A 20,541-nucleotide genomic window follows, 5' to 3' on the forward strand; every position below is an offset into this window, starting at 1 on the left:
CGGCTCATAGAGGATCAAATAAATTTTTTTTAGTTAATGTAATGTGTTTCTAATGTAGCATTTACCTATCTGAAACCCTTTTGAAACTACATTTATAATTAATACCTTAAAAAACTGCATCATGTAAAGAAAAGCTTCCAGTTACCTGCATCTCTAAAGAACAGCTCTAGGTCTCATGGCAGCTGTTATAGTGGAATTCCAATGATGTGGTGCGGTTGGGCTCCAGTGGTAGCAGTGACATTCAGAATGATCCATGTTGGGGTACCATGGTGAAGCAGGAAGTGACCAACTCAGTTTTGAGGAGTTGAAATCCTGATGCATGTAGCAATGTGTAAATGTTATGATTGTCTTCTCTGTTTTGCACCTTTAAATTTCCAAAAATCTGCTGTCTGCAGAGGCAGCTGCCATTTATGAAGAAAAGTTAATGCTTCATATTACATGCTGCGCTCTCTCACAGGGAAATTTCTTGTTTGGTTGTTTCCCTTAATCTAAAATCAGTAGTTCAAATTTAAACATATGTCATTGCTTTTTCTGTATGAAAAAACAAGGAAGGAGAAAAATGTTAGTTTAAAACATATTATGTGCCAGTTGGGCTATGATGATCATTTTTATTCTATTCATGTTTCAGGAGATGTAAAAACTTCTTCACTAGTTAATTTGTCAATCTGTTTTTAACTACCATCTCTTATTGCTTAATTCAATGTTTTGTCTTTCATTTTTCAGTTTAATCTCTTTCTGTTTAGGATATCTCTGCTGGATTTTTTTGTTTGTCTGTTTGTTTTAATTCAGAGACTGATAAAAGCTTTTTTAAGGTTAATGGATTCAAAAATTCTCCATGAGTTTTCAGAGACTTGAATGTCAGAGGTTCTTCAGGCAGGCTCTCTGGTAAACAGCGATATAATAACCCTCACCCTTAAGGATAATCAGAATAATACAACTTGAGGTCTGAATTAGAAATAATCCCATTGCAGTGCTGAAATCATTTTCTTTCTACAGTCCGGGATTTCTTTCCTTTTTTCACTTGATCAATTTCTGGTTATCCATTTTTCACCATTCATTACTAACCTGTGACAATAAGAGTTATTTTTGCTACTACCTAAGTATTAATGTGACCCGAGAGTTTTTCCTGACCCATAGTCAGTGCTGGATAGAGTGTGTTGGGACTTCATAATTACTGAAGTTTTTACCATTCATAGGTTCTGCAGCATTTAGGATTTATTAAATTAGGTCAGCTCCCAGATTGGGTGCATTGGTACTATGCATGTTATATACATAAAAAAACCAAACCCTAAAGCAGAGTTATTTTGAATATCATAAAATAGTTTAGAATAGCTGGTCATAATGATATAGGGATGAGGCTATGACTTTATTGTTGCCAAAATGATTCACGTGGAATATTTGGTATTTTCAGTTCTTTCATACTGTTGGCTTCCATTTAAAACTTCCATTGACTTCACTGGCAGCAGGCCCAGGCTCCGTGTAGACTCCTAGACTAAGGTTGGAAGGGATCATCGTGACCATCTAATCTGACCTCTTGCACATTGCAGGCCACAGAATCTCACCCACCCACTCCTGTAATAGACCTCAAACCTCTGACTGAGTCCCTGAAGTCCTTCAATCATGATTTAAAGATTTCAAGTTACAGAGTATCCACCATTTACACTTGTTTAAACCTGTAAGTGACTCGTGCTCCATGCTGCAGAGGAAGGCGAACCCCCCCAGAAAACTGCCAATCTGACCCGGAGGAAAATTCCTTCCCAACCCCAAATATGGTGATCAGTTAGACCCTGAGCATGTGGGCAAGGCCCACCAGCCAGACAGCCAGGAAAGAATTTGCTGCAATAACTCAGTCCTCCCCATCTAGTGTCCCATTACCAGCCATTGGAGATATTTGCTGCTAGCAGTCTCAGTTCCGCAACATGCCATTGTAGGCAGTCTCATCATACCATCCTCTCCATAAATTTATCAAACTCAGTCTTGAAGCTAGTTAGGGTTTTTTGCCCCCACTGCTCCCCTTGGAAGGCTGTTTCAGAACTTCAGTCCTCTGAGAGTTAGAAACCTTTTCCTAATTTCAAACCTAAACTTGCTGATGGCCAGTTTATATCCATTTGTTCTTGTGTCCTGTAACGGTGCTTTTCACCGCTCCTCTCAAAAATCAGCCGGAGACCTCTTCTGTGTAAACACCAGAGTTCTTTTATTTGCAGTGTTTGTTCCCACCACCGTCTATATACAGTTCAGTCAATACAGCCAGCTCCCTGGGGGACTGCTAGTCTCTTCAGCTAGCAGGGAATTCCAGCCACAGGCTCCCCCCTTTTGCACCCCCTCCAGCCCTCCAGCCCCCCGCTTCCTGCCTGTGAGCTCTATTTAGTCTCCTGGCTGATTAGGCCAGAAAGTGTTTCTCCTTAACCCCTTAGGCAAGCCACACCCAGCCAGCTCCAATTAATATTCCTTACTTGGAGCTGGGCTAACAGGGGCCTGGCACAGATCTCCTGGCCAGCCCCTGTTACATCTCCACATTGGTGCTTAACTTAAATAATTTCTTTCCCTCCCTGGTATTTATCCCTCTGATGTATTTATAGAGGGAAATGATATTTCCCCTGCGCTTTCTTTGGATTAAGCAAGACAAGAGAAGCTCTTTGAGTCTCCTCTCATAAGGTAGATAGATATACACCTCTACCCCAATATAACGTGACCCAATATAACACAAATTCAAATATAACGTGGTAAAGCAGTGCTCTAGGGGGGTGGAGCTGTGCACTCCAGCGGATGAAAGCAAGTTCGATATAACGCAGTTTCACCTATAACACGTTAAGATTTTTTGGCTCCCGAGGACAGCGTTAAATCGGGGTAGAGGTGTAGTTATCTTAACATGTTGTGATATGTACCACTTTTTACCCTATGTGTCATAAATAAAATGTTTTTGATAAAATTTTAGGTAGATTATTATTAGCTTCCTATCACAGTTGTTATATTGGTGCCTAACACCTAAACAATTAGTAGCATCTATATAATATACACAAAATAACAAAAACATGTTTATTTGATGTGAGATTATCCCTAAAATGTAAAAACATTTCTAATATCCCACTCCCTGGCTCTCCATCACTAAAGTTCTGTGATTGTACACCACCAACCATAAATGAGGTCCTGGTGCATGACTGAGTGCTTCTCGGCACTATGATAATAAAAATAATGATGCTAGACCAACCTTAAAAATGTCTGGAGGCCCTGTTAAAGTAAGGAGCAGCACAGAACTCACAGCATAGGACACCTGAGGAGTCCTCCTGATGCTGGGCTGTTCTGAGAACTGAAGAGGCCTGGCATAACTTAGACAGCTCTGGGGCCTTACAGAAGTTACAGAAATTTCTCCAGGCACCTTATGAACTATCCAGAGCCCTGCATACTGCAGACCTTCCCTTGATACACCCTTCCTGTCCCCACATCATGCCACCACCAAGCCCTCCATTTTAACTGTCCCTTATCTTGTCATCACATCCTCCTCTGTACATTCTTTCTCCTTCTGTGTATCTCATACCATGTGCATAGGATATATGTCTCCTTTTTAATTCTAAAGATTCTTTATTATTGCATAATCACATATGAAGTTATTTATACTTAATCAGATCTAATGATTGGTGTGGACAGAGATTCTTTCTCCATACATACTACAATGAGGTTACTGGTACTGATTGGAGAAGGGAAACTTCTCAGGATGATCCTGAAACCTATTGTGGTAATGGCTGTTCAGGCTGATTGCTATATCCACTTGTTAATTTCTAAGGAGCCTTGTTTTACCTGTATAGCTACAGTATACTGCATTCATATATCTATATAAGCTGAATATTAGTGATGTAATGGATGGACATACCAGTCAGCAAGAAATAAGCTTTGAATTAACAACCCCTAGAAGTTAAAAATAAAAAGGAGAGTCAGTCATAGAGACCTTTTAGGTTCACTAAAAGTAGAGATGATTGACATAGCCACTTCCTCATGACAACCGAGTCTGTTCTTTGTCATTTAAGGCATTTTCAAGATAGGCTCCTGGAAGCCTGATCCTTAATCCATTGTCACACAAGGGCGATACTCTAGCCTAGAGCCAAAGTAAATTCTAAATTCTAAGCCTGGAAAAATTGTTGTACAGCCTCAAACTAGGCTAAATAAATTAAATTGAATCCTGTATTTAGAGCTGGAGCTTGGTCCAAATCCAGGTCACCTCTCCACCTCTTTATGGCTTGCTGCCATATAAAGATGTATTTTATTTTATAAGGCCATGCGGAATCAACTGGCCATATGCAAAGCCAATATTTGCTGCTTTTGCAGCAGTGCAGGTAGAGCCCTTAGAAATAACAATACACACAACAAGCATCCTGCTATGCTTTATCAATACTATTTAATATAAACAAGATTGCTTTGTTGTGGAAGTTGGATGTGTGAGAGGGGAGTACAGAGAGACAGACCAAGCAAGATGGTACACTAATTCATCCAACTTTTTGTGTCATAATGTAGCAGTGGGTTCAGTCAATCCAGACTTCAGGTTTACTTTGAGAGTGAAAAAACTCAGGTCCAATAGAATTATGGGTGGAGCCCCCCAAATCTGTAATCAAGTCTGGTAATTCTTTGAGTGATGGTCCCTATATTTATTTCACACGTGGATCCGCATATGCACCATGTGCCTGAGTCTAGAAGTTGTTGAAAACAGCTTGCATTGGTCCACATATATGTGAAATGGTTCTCCTCATGCCCCCAACCAAGGGTATAACAGGCAGTGTGTGTCAATGCCTCTCCCGGTCCTTCTTACTGCCACATGGCCTGAGTCAGAATTGTATCCTCCTTCACTTCATTGTATAACCAATATAGAACACATCTGTAAATAGTTATATTCTTAGATTAGTAGTTGAAAAGTATATAGAATAATATAGAGTACGTCTGTCTCCCCATTTGGGGAACCCCTCACCTGGCTCCAGGACTATGCCCAGAATCCCAGGATTCAAGAATTGTATCTCCTGCCCTTGATCCTCTCCATCAGTGATTAGTACCATCTCTGTTTTTTTAACATCATCTCTGAAAAGTCACTCCTTCTCACCCAGAGCTCAATAAGCCCAGAAGTTTTGCTTGCAGAAGCATCTGATGGAGAAGGCTGTGGAGCACCTCTCCTGTCTGGGTGAGGGAGACCTCCCCCTGCCCCATATATCAGTCTCAACTGCTCAGCAGTGTCCCTCCAAGCATGTGCCTTGGAGTGGAGCTGTTAACATCTAAACCCAAGGACCCTTCTTCCAGGGCTCCCTAGGAGAGTAGAGGGCACTCTCATGATTGCAAGAACTGTCCATAAGAAATGCATTTCCTCCCTGAGCCAGTCCAGGTTGGGTGAGACTTCATGAATGGAACCTAAGGCACTTGCTCCGATGAAGACCAGATCTGAGGACAAGATATGTAAAAAGACAGATCTGCTGCTTCCGTTGGTCATCTTGGTACAGAAACGTAAGGATAAGTGCTTGTTGGTTCCATCTATGAGTGCTGGTCCAGGCCCATTCTTGGTAATTCCTCATCCACCTAAAGATCGTCTGATAGCTGCTAATACATCAGAACCCCTTGGACATTAGGGCATACTCAGACTTACATAACACCAGAGGGTATATGCCTCCTTTATATGCAGTCTCCACTTCTTTTCTGCCCAGCCCTCATAAAGGATGTTCTTACTCCAGAGGAATCTGCATCATGATCATAGGACCTGACTCACCTCCAATAATCCAGCAGAAGTGCCCCAGTACCAACAGCACCACCACTACCGATGGAACAGTTCTCAGACTTGGATGAATCAGATAAGATGGCCGCACTGGTATCTCCACAGAGGCAGTTGATGGGTGACTCTTGTCATTCTGCCAGGTATGAACCCTGCAGGACTTGTGGTACTGATTTCCTTGGGGTCCCCTACAACTGATTGATTCCTCTTTCTGGCCTTTTTGGGATCCACAGGATCCTTATGGCAGGTGCCCAGGCCTTGGTCAGAAGTCAGTGTATAAGGAAGAAGTGGAACTGGATCCGCAGGTACCAGTGGTTCAAACGGGTGCCTCTTCATCTTCCCTGGACAAAGCAGTCACTCCTTGTTCACCTTCACCACCAGATGACCATTGCTAGTACCAGTAGCTGTTACAAAACATGGTCACTGACCTACAGATCCCATTACAGGAGGTCCAGGACCCTCACCACCAGTTCCTGGACATCTTGCAGCCGCAGGGTCCGACTAAGGTTTACCCATCAATGAGGCCATACTGGAACTACCCTGTCACTAAAAAAGGCTGAGAGGTGGTATTTTGTACCTGCAAAGGGGGATGAATTCTTATTCTCCCATCCTGCCCCCAACTCGATGGTGGTACAGGTGGCTACTGAAAGGAATAGGTCACACTGTAAAAGGCTCTAAGAGATTGGACCTCCAGACGAGGAATGTCTCCTCCTCCTCAGGCCTACAATTTCATGTTGCTAGCTACCAAGCTGTGAAATACAATTTTAATACCTATTCCAGCCTTGCAGACTTCAAGCAAACTTCCCACAGAGGACAGTGGCTCAATTTCAGTCTCTCTTAGATCAGGGGAAGCTAGTGGCAAAGGTAGCCCTCCAGGGTGCAGTAGATGCAGCAGACTGCTTCCAGAAATTTGGCCACTGTTCTAGTTATGAGGAGGGACTCCTGGCTGAAATCATCAGGGTTTCCTAGAGAGGTTCAAAACAATAAACAGGACCTCCCTTTTGATGAGTCAAAATTCTTCAGTGAGAAAACAGATGAGTCACTAAAAGACTCAAAATCATCTCTGTATTCTCTGGAAATTTATACTCTGGCCCGCAGGAGGAAACACCAGATGCAACACTATAGATCGAGGCTACCCCCTCTGGATGCACCTTATTACCAGTGCACAGCTGAGCCACTGAGAATATGTCAGAAGATTCAGAGGCCTTCACTTCTCAGCCCCTGCTACTGCCACAGTCTCTACTCACTCAAGCACCCACCAAGAATCACTCTTTTCATATTGTTCGAGACCCATATACCACCACTGGTGCCAACCACCTCATCCCCTGTTACCTTTGGGGGCTATCTTACACTCTTTGCCACACCTGGGACAAGGTCACTACAGACAGTTGGGTCACAGAGATTATCTATCTCACAAAAGTCCTTCCTAGTCCCCCTTCAGGGACCACTCTCATGAGGTAATTCTTAAATGGAAAGTGGAATCCCTCTTATGCAGAGGGGGAATAGAGTGTGTTCCACCTCATTACCATGGGAGAGGATTCTACTCCCCATGTTTCCTAATTTTCAAAAAAGACTGGGTGGTAACCCATCCTGGACCTTTTGGCACCTCAGCATCTTTGAGATGTGTGGTCCCTATCTGTATTCCACTACCCACCACCCATTCCCTCTGCTTTGGATTCTGTTGGATTGCAGTAAGAAGAGGAACTGGACTTGGGCACATGACTCGCATACCCACAGATAGAATATAGATAGGAACCACACATCTTGAAGAACCTCCTGTTACACTAAGTAAACTGGATATCTATCAGAGACCTAGGCTCCTGATAAGAGTAAACAGGAAAGAAATTGCTGAAGTAATACACTTTTAACCACATTGTTTAAATGGAAACTAAACCTGTTACATTAGCTCTGTTGCAAGAGCAAGTTTATTTAGTATTTATTTAGCTATTTTGAAAAGATTAAGACCCAAACAGCAGGAGACTTTTAATAACTGCTGTTTAATATTTATAAAGATAGTGGTAGTTATCACTGTGTTTTCCTGGTGCTTTCAAATGTACAATCTGGCAATCTCTGCTTTGACAGACACCAAGAGAGGAGTTTTGTTTTGTTTTGTTTTTGTTTGTTTTTTTGTTATTTTTTTAAAGGGGTAAGGAAATAGATGACTTTAAAAATCAGCTTAATCTAATTTAGGTCCACAAATGCTAAAATACCCTAATCAAAATCACGTGGTGATTGTATGGCTTCACTACAAAGTAGGATTAAGGTTGGTTTGGATACCTTCACTGTACATTTCTATACTTTAATATATATGGATTTCTTTCAATGTAACCTTGACTCTGAATTTCTTTGGTTTGTAATGCTTGATACTGGGATAACTAAACATCTTTTTTACCACATAAATTACTGATCAGTACTCTTAATCTAAATTCTATGTTAATAAAGGTAGCTTGGTCCTTACTTTGTTGATAAATATTTTGTGTGTATATAACTGTTCGGCATTAAAAAGACATGGTTAATAATCAGTTAATGGGGCAAAAAATCTAATGAGAACCTGAGCAACTCTCGACTCAAGCATTATGATATCAAGCAAAGGAATACAAAAGATGAGTCACTTCATATATCTTGGCAGATACATGCAAGCCAGTGGGTATGTCCAGAAGGAAACAATGTCACGAATTGACAAGATGGCAGCTGTATTCAGCAGTTTAAACAAGATGTGGTTATCAAAAATCTACAGTTTATAGACCAGACTATGAATCTTAAACTCAAATGTGATTTCCAACTTAACATATGGATGTAAAAGCTGGAAATGCATCAAACATACTTTTTTGTTGTTAGTCCTTCATAACTGAGAGTGGTACTGATGACTGTATTATGTCTTGTGCATAAGGTTATAGATAAAAACACTGGTGTGCAAGTGATAGTCATTTCCACATGCAGTGCATAGATAACTTGATGCCTAGGAAGAGATTACAATCTGTGCCTGCTGTCTCCGCCTCCGTGCCTCAAGATCCATACACCAATGAATCTCAAACTGGGTAATCCCATTAACAACTGCATTATCTATCAGTTGCTGATGACTCCTAGCTGTCAATAACAATGTTGCAGTCTTTCAAGTTATTCTTATGAGGCAGCCAGAAGAAATACTTATGTGGTTCCCCACTTTCAGTTCACCATACAGCTGCAGCTGCGTGGAAACTTTTTAAAGACACCTTAATAGAAGCTCAACTTAAATGTATACCCCAAATTAAAAAACATAGTAAGAGAACCAAAAAAGAGCCACCGTGGCTAAACAACAAAGTAAAAGAAGCAGTGAGAGGGCAAAAAGGCATCCTTTAAAAAGTGGAAGTTATGCTCCTTTCTATTTTCCTCACTAGTATTTAAATACTGGCAAATGAAGTATAAAAATATAATTAGGAATGCCAAAAAAGAATTTGAGGAACAGTTAACCAAAGATTCAAAAAGTAATAGCAAATATTTTTTTAAGTACATCAGAAGCAGGAAGCCTGCTAAACAACCAGTGGGGCCACTGGATGATCGAGGTGCTAAAGGAGCACTTAAGGACGATAAGGCCACTGCGGAGAAACTAAATGAACTTGTATCAGTCTTCATGGCTGGGGATTTGAGGGATTCCCAAATTTGAGATTCCCAAATATGAGTCATTCTTTTTAGGCGACAGATCTGAGGAACTGTCCCAGATTGAGATATCATTAGAGGAGGTTTTGGAACAAATTGATAAATTAAACAGCAGTAAGTCACTAGGACCAGATGGTATTCACCCAAGAGTTCTGAAGAAACTCAAATGTGAAATTGCAGAACTACTAACTTTAGTCTGTAACCTATCATTTAAATCTGCTTCTGTACCAGATGACTGAAGGATAGCTAATGTGATGCCAATTTTTATAAAGAGCTCCAGAGGTGATCCCGGCAATTACAGGCCTGGAAGGCCTGGAAACCGGGCAATCTGGTTGAAACTCTAATAAAGAAGAATATTGTCAGAACATAATTTGTTGAGGAAGAGTTAACATGGTTTTAGTAAAGGGAAATCATGCCTCACCAATCTACTAGAATTCTTTGAGGGGGTCAATAAGCATGTGGTCCAAGGAGATTCAGTGGATATAGTGTACTTGGATTATCAGAAAGCCTTTGACAAGATCCCTCACCAAAGTCTCTTATGCAAAGTAAGCTGCCACGGGAGAAGAGGGAAGGTCCTTTCATGGATTGGTAACTGGTTAAAAGGTAGGAAACAAAGGGTAGGTATAAATGGTCAGTTTTCAGAATATAGAGACGTAAATAGTGGTGTCCCCCATGGGTCTGTTCTGGGACCAGTCCTATTCAACATTTTCATAAATGATCTGGAAAAAGGGGTAAACCGTGAGATGGCAAAATTTGCAGATGATACAAAATTACTAAAGATAGTTAAGACCCAGGCAGACTGTGAAGAGCTATAAAAGGATATCTCAAAACTGAGTGACTGGGCAACAAAATGGCAGATGAAATTTAATGTTGAGAAATGCAAAGTAATGCACATTGGAAAGCATAATCCCAACTTTACATGCAAAACGATGGGGTCTAAATTAGCTGTTACCACTCAAGAAAGTGGCCACTGTCGGAAGACAGGATATTGGGCTAGATGGACTTTTGGTCTGAGCCAGTAGGGCCATTCTTATGTTCTTAAGTTATGTTCTTATGCTTTGGAGTTCTGGTGTCGTCCAGCCTCAATACATGACCAGCTCAGCCTAACCACTATGCAATAAGCATGTTTTCAATATCTGTGAAGAGACTATGTTCCAGAAACTCATTATTCATCCTTTATCCTGCCGTTTGATGCAGAGTATGGCATGCAGCTGTCATACATGGAATTGATCCAGAAGCTTAATACGATGCCAGTAGCAGGTCCAGGTCTTACTCCCATACAACAAGTAGGACAGCACAACTGCTTTATAGACTTTTAGTTTGGTTTGAAGCTTAATACATTGTCGCTGCCAGACTCTTGCTCATAGTCTGCCAAATAATGAACTGGCTTTGTTGATATGACTTGTCAGCTCCTTGTCTATAGTAACATCATTTGACACTATACTTCCAAGATATCAGAAGTCTGTAATAACATTCAGCTGTGTGTTACTGATGGTGACTGGTTTCTTGTAGGGTTTCCTTGGTAGGTTGATACATGACCTCTATTTTTTTCAGATTGTCAGTGTGTACCTTTCTATACACTCTGCAAATCTGTCCAAAATCAGTTATGTCTCTTCTAGAGTATGTGCCTCTAGAGTACAATCATTTGGCATACAGCAGCAATTGCTTCAAAGACCTACGGGGAAGAATGCAGCCTGCGTAGAGTAAATAGTTTTCCAGATAATCTGAAATGTGTCCTGATACCAGCAGTCAAGTCTCTTGTAGCATCAACAAGCATTGAACCAATTACACAACATTGCCATTCCTAATATCTGACTTTTGTCCATTTATCCTTTTATGTAGGGATTGTACATCGGTCAAACTGGACAATCCCTACATAAAAGGATAAATGGACACAAATCAGATCGTAGGAATGGCAATATACAGAAACCTGTAGGAGAACACGTCAACCTCCCTGGACACACAGATTTAAAGGTAGCCATCCTGCAGCAAAAAACTTCAGGACCAGACTTCAAAGAGAAACTGCTGAACTTCAGTTCATTTGCAAATTTGACACCATCAGCTCAGGATTAAACAAAGACTGTAAATGGCTAGCCAACTACAAAAGCACTTTCTCCTCCCTTGGTGTTCACACCTCAGCTGCTAAAGGAGGGCCTCATCCTCCCTGATTGAACTAACTTTGTTATCTCTAGATTGATTCTTGCCTGCATATTTATACTTGCCTCTGGAAATTTCCACTACATGCATCTGACGAAGTGGGTATTCACCCACGTAAGCTTATGCTTCAATACGTCTGTTAGTCTATAATGTGCCACTGGACTCTTTGTCGCTATTTAGTCATGGGTATTTTTAGTAAAACTCATAGACAGGTCACGGGCAATAAACAAAAAATCACTGCCCCTGACCTGTCCATGACTTGTATTATAAATACACTTGACTAAATCTTGGGGGGCCATGGTTGGGGTGTGGTACCCAGGGGGAGGGAGCTGCTGGGGGGCATGGGGCAAGCAGCTGCTCTGGCCACCCAGGGGCTGCCGACAGCGGCTGCTTCGTCTGCCCCATGGACCGCTACTCAGGCGGTCTCCAGGGCCAGCCGCACCGGCCACTGCTCAGGTGGTCCCGGGGCCAGCTGCCTGGGGCCCCCTGAGCAGTGGCCATTGCGGCTGGCTGCGGGGCTGCTATAGCAGTGGCCGGTGTGGCTGTCCCCAGGGCCATCTGAACATCTGGCCTTGGAGTCCTAATAATAATTGACAAAGCCCAGGTCTACCGAGGATGTCAAATGCTTTAGCCAAGTCAGTAAAAACAGCATCGATGTCCTGTTGCTGTTGGGGTAGAAATATGATATTTGCCATGTCTTGCATTGGCCTAAAACCACATTGTGACTCTGGTAGCATTCAATTAGCAGTGTTGCCTGGCAGATGATCAGAGAGTACTCTGGTCAGAATCTTTCCAGCAATGGCGAGTAATGAGATACCGCAATAGTTACTACAGTCAGACTTTTCCCCTTTTCTTTTGTATTTGGTGACAATGGTGGTGTCTTTGAAGTCTTGTGGTATGTTTTCAGTACTCTGTATGTTGCAAAATAGTCCACGCAGTTGCCTCATCACGATCTCCCTCCATACTTGACTATTTCTGCAAGAATGTCATCAAAACTGGGAGTCCTGCAGGTCTTCATGGCACTGATTCAAGCGCTGATTTCATCAAGGGATAAGGCTGTATCCAAGATATCAATACATGTTGTCTGATACTCTACTCTTACTAGTTCCTTATCTGTGATGTTAGTATGTTCAAAAGATCAGTGAAAATGCTGTCCTCACCGCTGAATGATTTCTCAGTTATCAGTGTTAGGCCATCCACACTCTTCAAAGGCACTGTAGTGATATGTGGGGGACCATATATGTTTTTCAAAGCAGCATGGAGGTCTTTGGACTCATGACAGTTAGCATAGCCCTGGATTTCATTTTCCTTGGCATTCCACCATTGATCTTGCATGTCTCTAAGCTTAGATTGGATATCATGACATAGATTCCTGTATGTTATAACTGTGCCTACAGGGACATGTGACACAACAATATGAGAATGCATCTCATGTTTTTTAGTGACATAGCTGTTGAATTTCTGGATTAACTCTCATCAAAGCAATTTTGCTGTACCTAAGTTGGCAAGACCAGCTTGGTATACAGTGTTGCGAAAAATCACCCACTCACTGTTTACATTAGCACTAGTAGTCAAGCCAGCAGGTTTCTGTAATGTTACTGTAAAGCTGTGCTCATATAGCTTCATTCTGCAATTGCTGTACGTTGAGCCATCTGATTGATTTAGATGACAACTTGCGATGCATTGGTCAAAATACTAATAACAGTTTGGAGTGGATCTGTCCGCCCCTCACATGACTGCACTGATTTTTTTTACACGGTATGGACCTTCACATCAGATGATGATGTAGTTGATGAGATACCATTGTTGGGAGCTCGGGTGCATCCTTGACATTTTCTTTTTGTCTGATACATGGGGAAAAAAAGTATTCACGATCGTTAATTGCCACTTGATGCACTGATTGAGTAGCAGAGTTCCATTGTTAAGGAATACAAGAGATGAGTCAATTCACATACCTTGGCAGTAACATGCAAGCCACTGGGGATGTCCAGAAGAAAATAGTGTCATGAACTGGCAAGACAGCAGCTGTTTTCACTAGCTTAAACAAGATCTGGTCATCAAAAATCAAAAGTGTAAAAGCAAAACTATGAATCTTCAATTCAAATGTGAATTCCACCTTAACATATGGATCTGAAAGCTGGAAGTCCACCAAAGCTACAGCAGCATATAAATGTTTTGGAAGCAAATACCTTAGAAAAATATTAGATATTAAATGAAATTAGTTTATAACAAATGCTGAGATTTGTCAGAGAGTTCAACAACACCTTATCTCCAAAGTTATACAGAATATAAGATGAAAATATCTGGGACATATTAAAAATGAAGCCAGAGTGTCTGCCAAACAGGTGTGCCATTTGGCAGCTGGAACAAGCAAAATGGACTGACTTAAAAAATCTTTCCATTACACAGTAGTTGGAGAGGGAAAATTTATAGAACTTAATGACACAGAGGATATGCAGAGAGCAATTCAGGATAGACACGGATGGCAGAGCCTTTTTCATGCCCTAAGTGGTATGACAGAACGGGAAGAATTCAGATTCAGATAGCACCATTTTGTATGCACAGTTCTTTTGAGTTGTCCACCAGGAGTAAGTCAATAGTTAATAACTACAAAATAAAAATATTTTTTAGTTATTTCCTCCTCTGACTGCTTTGTAGGCCTCAATCTTGCATTGTGCTCTGCTCGGCCATGATGGTCTACTTCCATGTAGCTCGCTGGAGGATTTGGGGCCTCAGATGGCAACTTGTTTGAGGAAGAAACCATCTTTATTTTGAGTCTAGTACAGTGCCATGTATGTTGCTGGCATATTGTGATCATTATTATTAATAAGAAATACAATGAAATAAGACACAACTCCTTTATATTGAGGCAGAATTTATAAGCAAAAATATGCAGATAGGTAGAAAAAAGCAGGCAACTAACTCAGTTTTTTTGGGTGTGACTTAATCAACATGATGTATCATGGCTACATTGTAGATTGATTCCATGAGTGACACCGATTGAGGGAAGTTCAAATGGTGGTGTTGCAGTTGATCCCATCAAGTAGTGAGTTTAAAGAAGAAAACACAGTGGAAAAGAAATGTCCTGAAATGTTAGATACTACAGAAGTTAGGAATTAAATTAGAACCATTTTACAAAACCTTTCTATGAGGGCAACAGAAAAGAAAAAAACCCTCCAATCTGGAATATAAAACCCCAGGAAAAACTGATTAAGGCAATGCAGAGAATCTAGAAATGAAGTGTAGATGTATAATATTGAAACAGCTGGATCAGCAGAGGGAGGATATCTATCTAAATTTGTGACGTTTAAAGTCATTAATTCATTAGATTCCCCCCTCCCCAATTTGATTAAATGTTGACTGAGTACATCGCTTCCTTGCACCAAGGCAGTGAGCACCTGTTTTTATGGTTAAGTGGCCGATGTAGAACACTAAGCAACTAATTTGGCAAATGGGTAGAGAAAAAGGGGAATTAGGTTTTGTTAAAAAATAAGTAAATAATGATTATTTTCCAGGACTGCAGATCCTGGCAAAGAATGAAGTCTAAAATAGGCAAAAATGTAGATTTAAAAACAAAAGTCTCTTCTGATGATACAAGAAGGGAAACAGCCCCATACTTTCTTTGAGTGTAATGCTTCCATTAATTTTATTTCATGACATGTTTTTATGGCAGAGCAAAAAATGAAATCCTTTTTGGAGTATTTTAACAAGATTGCAGAACAGGAAATGTATATGATATTTTCCACTTTAAGAACACCACCCCTTTTTGGCAGGGTTCAGTGTTTGTAATTTGATCTTTTTATCTATTGTTGGCTTCTAATTTATAGCTTTACCTGGAGAAATTTCACACCGTGCAGTTGCTGAATGGCCAACAGAAGAAGCTAAGCTACCATTCTGTCACAGAAAATTTCAAATAGATTGGGGAATGTTAAGGGTGTGCTCACAGATATTTAATAGGTCATGCCTGTCCAAAGTTGTTAGGGAGTATTTGGTTGAGGGAGTTATAATTTTTTATGGACTTCAGCCATCTTGTTTTTTTCTAATCATTTTACAGTGCAGTGGACTGATGATTGTGCCTTTTTTGGTTTAAAGAAGATGATTAATTATTTTATTGTGTGAGATACTAGTAATAAAGCAAAGCATATGTAAGGTATGAATTTAACATTTAGTGAAGTTTTAGGAATTGTTGAACCTTTGTTTCTCATTTGGGCTTTTGCTTTTCCTCAAAGTCCTACAATTGCCCTTCTAGTTGCCTGGGATCACAACTCCAAGCAAACTTCATTGTCAGGCTTCCTCTGCCCATAATATTTCTTAAGGGGAGAGGGAGGGCAACTCCATGACATGGAAGAGGAACTGCAGAAAATGTAAAACAACCTCAATCTGCTGGAAGTAGCGTAGGAGGTAAGAAGTACATTCTCTTGCTCTCTACCCACATGTAAATCCTTGACCCATGGAGGGTTTCCAACAGGCATTATGGGCTGGTACAGACAGTTATGAGGGAAAAGTGAGATCTTATCTCTTCTTCTTCGAGTGATTGCTCCTATGCATTCCAGTTAGGTGTGCGCGCCGCACGTGCACGGCTCTTCGGAACATTTTTACCCTAGCAACTCCAGCGGGCCGGCTGGGCACCCCCTGGAGTGGCGCCGCTATAGCGCTGGATATATACCCCAGCCGGCCCGTCCGCTCCTCAGTTCCTTCTTCCCGCCCATGACGGCAGTTGGAACAGTGGAGTGCTCCTTTGACCTCCACATCCCTAGCTTCTCTCTGTTTCTCATTGTGTAGTTAATGTATATAGTCAGTTTAAATAGTTAGTAAAGTTAGTAATTAGGTAGATTAAGGGGAATTAGGGGGGCTTAGCCCCTCTTCTCCTGACCGGTGCGGGCTTATGCCCAAGAGACCGGGATTTAAGCCCTGTGCGGCTTGCCAGCGGCACATGCCGATTGGGGACCCTTATGACTCCTGCCTGCGTTGTTTAGGAGAGGCCTATCGCGCAGATAAGTGCCCGATTTGCAGATCGTTCAAGCCTAGAACGAAAAAGGAGCGGGACATTAGGTTGAAGCAGCTCCTAATGGAGTCGGCGCTTACCCCTGCGGTGCCGACACCAGCAGCTCCGCAGTCGTCTTCGGCACGGAGCGCACTAGCGGTTCCCGACCGGTCCGGCACCGAGACTGTGAAAAAGAAGCAGCCGTCACCGAGGCCTCGGCACCGTTCCCTCTCGCCATCGGGGAAACGAAAGCCACAGCAGAAGCCTATCAAGGCACCTGCTTCGGGACCGCTCACCCAGCCACCGCCGGCTCCTCCGGCACCAGCTGTGGTAGTGCACAGACCGTGCACGGTTCCGTCGACTCCGGCGCCGCAAGGGCCGTTGAGTCCGGTACCGCCCTCTCCCCAGTGCCAACCGCGGTCGAGCTGCCTCTCCCATCGACGCCCGAGACTTTCTCAACGGTGAGAGAGCTCATCGAGCTCACAGAGGCACCGAGCCTCCGGCCCCCGGCACCGCCGGTGCGGGCTGTACAGTCAGTGGGAAAGCCAGCTATGATGAGGCCACCTTCCCCTGACAGACGGGATAGACGGCGTTCCAGGTCCCGGTCCCGATCCCGGAGACGGTCGCCGTCACGCCGGTCCAGATCCCGGCACCGATCACCATCTCGGTACCGCTCCCCGTCTCGGCGCCGGTCGCAGTCCCGGTACCGCTCCGCATCGCGGTACCGGTCGCACTCCCGGAGACGTTCCCGGTCCCGGTCTCCAGACCGTCGGTACCGAGGGCAGTCCGGTTCCCGGTACCGTTCCCGGCACTGCGACTCGCAAAGCTGCTCTCACCGTCATTGGTCGAGATTGCGGTCGACCTCCCGGCACCGGCACGGTCCCGCTCTCGCTCCCGGCACCGCGAAGACCGGCACCGATCCCGGCACCATTCAGGGACAAACCGGCGGCATCGACGGCGCAGTCCTTGAGCGCCTCTGCCCCCCCATGGCCTTCTCGCCATGGCCTCGGTCGCCTCTCAGGCGGACAGCAGTGGGGATCTCCGGGCCGACCCCCAAGGGCAAGACCACGGTCCGCAGCAGTGGGGCTTCTGGACCCCCTGGGCCTACCACGAGGCTCAAGGGCTCCCCCCCCCCGTGCCCCAGGGGCTCCGAATGCAGGGTGCCAGAAGCAACGCTCAGCAGGCCTCCTCCATCATCACAGGGTGAGGCCCCACCGCCACCTGTAGTGGCAGAGCATCCTATGGCCGAGGTGGCTTTCCACCCCCTGGAAGAACCACCTCCAGAGGACATGGTCCAGGGTTTGTCCTCGTCTTCCTCGCCGGACGGGGCGGTGGCGGGGGCATCTGCAGTGGACCCCCCTCCGATTGACTTGCGGTCCCACCAGGACCTTCTTCGCCAGGTGGCGCTGGCTATTGACCTCCCCGTGGCGGAGGTCGCTGAGGATGACGACCCGGTGACCAGGGTGCTTGGAGCTGAGGCCCCGATGCGGGTGGCCCTGCCCTTTATCCGCACCATCCAAAAGAATGCCACTACCATCTGGCAGTCACCGGCGTCCGTCCCTCCCACCGCTCGTGGAGTGGAACGCAAGTACTCGGTCCCTCCCAGCGGATACGAGTACCTATATACGCACCCGACTCTGGACTCCCTCGTGGTGCAGTCCGTAAATGACAGGGAGAGGCATGGGCAACCTGCTCCAGAGCCAAAATCTAAAGACGCCCGGCGCATGAATCTGTTGGGCCAGAAGGTCTATTCGGCAGGTGGTCTCCAGCTCCGGATTGCCAACCAGCTGGCGCTCCTTGGGCGCTATACCTATGACATTTTGGTGTCCCTGTCCAAGTTCTCGGAGCTGGTCCCAACAGCCTCCCGACAGGAGTTCTCGGCCCTCCTTGAAGAGAGCAAGAAAGCCTCCCAGTCCTCCATCCAGGCCGCTCTCGACTCGGCGGACTCAGGGGCCAGAACTCTGGCCTCGGGAGTGACCATGAGACGCATCTCCTGGTTGCAGTCCTCCACCTTGCCGCCCGAGGTGCAGTACACCCTGCAAGACCTCCCCTTTGACACTCAGGGTCTCTTTTCTGAGAAAACGGATTCAAGGATTCAGACCCTCAAAGATGGTCGAATCGCCATCCGCACCCTGGGTATGCACACACCGGCTACCCAGCGGAGGTCGTTCCGGCAACAGCCATACCGACCATTTACTCAGGCCAGGTCACGGCCTTATAATAGTCGCAGAGGCAGCCTAAACCGCCGTAGACCGTCGGGCAACAGGCGTAACCAGGCCCAGGCGCCCTCGAAGGCCCCTCAAGGGCCTAAGCAGACATTTTGATGGGACGCCCGAGGACGGCCCATCAGACTCTTTACCGGATCCTTCCCCGTTATTTTGCAACCGCCTTTCCCACTTCCTCCCGGCGTGGTCCCAAATAACATCGGACAACTGGGTACTTCGTACGGTCCAGTATGGTTACTGCCTTCAGTTTGTTTCGCCCCCTTCCTCCCACCCACCTTCCTCGTCCCTCTTCAGGGACCCCTCTCACGAGCAATTCCTCTTACAAGAGGTCGAGGCTCTGTTGAGCTTGGGTGCCATAGAGGAGGTGCCGAACGTCATGCAAGGCAGGGGATTTTATTTCCGATATTTTCTCATCCCCAAGGCGAAAGGAGGTCTCCAACCTATACTAGACCTTCGGGAGCTCAACAGGTACCTGCTCAAGCTCAAGTTTCGCATGGTCACCCTGGGGACCATCATTCCCTCCCTGGATCTGGGAGACTGGTTTGCCGCCCTCGATATGAAGGACGTGTACTTCCATATCGCGATTTACCCTCCCCATCGGCACTACCTGCGGTTCGTAGTCAACGAAGCGCACTACCAGTTTACGGAACTACCCTTCGGCCTTTCCACCACGCCGAGGGTCTTCACCAAGTGCATGGCAGTGGTTGCCGCTGCCCTCCGCCGTTGTCGCATGCACGTCTACCCGTATCTCGACGACTGGCTGGTTCGCGGGCCATCCCGACAGCTAGTGGCAGGTCAAATGGCCGAGATTCTAGCCCTGTTTCGATACCTGGGCCTTCTCATAAATGCCTAGAAGTCCACTTTAACTCCATCACAAAGGGTGGAGTTCATCGGAGCGTTCCTGGACTCCAGTTTGGCCAGGGCCTGCCTCCCTCGACCTCGGCACCAGACGATGGTCTCCATCATCCGGGACCTGCAGGCCTTTCCCACGACAACGGTTCGGTCCTGCCTACGCCTCCTGGGCCACATGGCGTCCTGCACGTTCGTGACCACGTACGTGAGGCTGCGCCTTCGCCCATTTCAAACTTGGCTGACGTCGGTGTACCGTCCGCACTGAGACCCTCTGGACATGGTAGTCACGGTCACGAAGCCAATCCTCGGTTCGCTCAGCTGGTGGCTGGACCCAGAGGTCATGTGTGCAGGAGTCCCGTTCCGCCCTCCTCGCCCATCCATCACCCTGACCACGGATGCCTTGGCGTTGGGATGGGGGGCTCACCTTGGCGACCTACACACCCAAGGTCTCTGGTCGCCCCGAGAGCTCTCCCTCCATATCAACGTCAGGGAGCTGCGAGCGATCCGCTTGGCGTGTCACACCTTCCGCGCCCATCTGCAAGGGCGCTGTGTGGCGGTGTTCACAGACAACACGACGGCAATGTTCTATGTCAACAAGCAAGGCGGAGCCCGCTCCTCCCTGCTTTGCACGGAAGCGATGCTCCTGTGGGACTTCTGTGTAACCCACTCGATTCACCTGGCAGCGTCCTTTCTTCCAGGAGTGCAGAACACACTGGCCGACCATCTCAGCAGGTTGTTCCTCGCCCACGAGTGGTCCCTTCATCCGGATGTGGCGCTCACAATTTTCCGAAGGTGGGGGTCTCCCTAGATAGACCTGTTTGCCTCCAAGGAGAACAGGAAGTGCCACCGGTTTTGTTCTTACCAGGGTTGCTCCTGAGGCTCCCTGTCGAACGCATTTCTCTGCTCCTGGACGGATCACCTCCTCTACGCCTTCCCTCCGTTCCCAC

General features: G+C 45.3%; 1 protein-coding gene across 1 annotated transcript in view; it reads left to right on the plus strand.

The window, feature by feature from the left end:
- ADGRB3 (adhesion G protein-coupled receptor B3) overlaps nucleotides 1-20,541 on the plus strand; it is a 646,981-nt gene that overhangs the window by 108,870 nt on the left and 517,570 nt on the right. The window lies entirely within an intron of this gene.

This window comes from Mauremys mutica, chromosome 3 (genome assembly GCF_020497125.1).
Source record: "Mauremys mutica isolate MM-2020 ecotype Southern chromosome 3, ASM2049712v1, whole genome shotgun sequence".
Taxonomy (NCBI): domain Eukaryota; kingdom Metazoa; phylum Chordata; order Testudines; family Geoemydidae; genus Mauremys; species Mauremys mutica.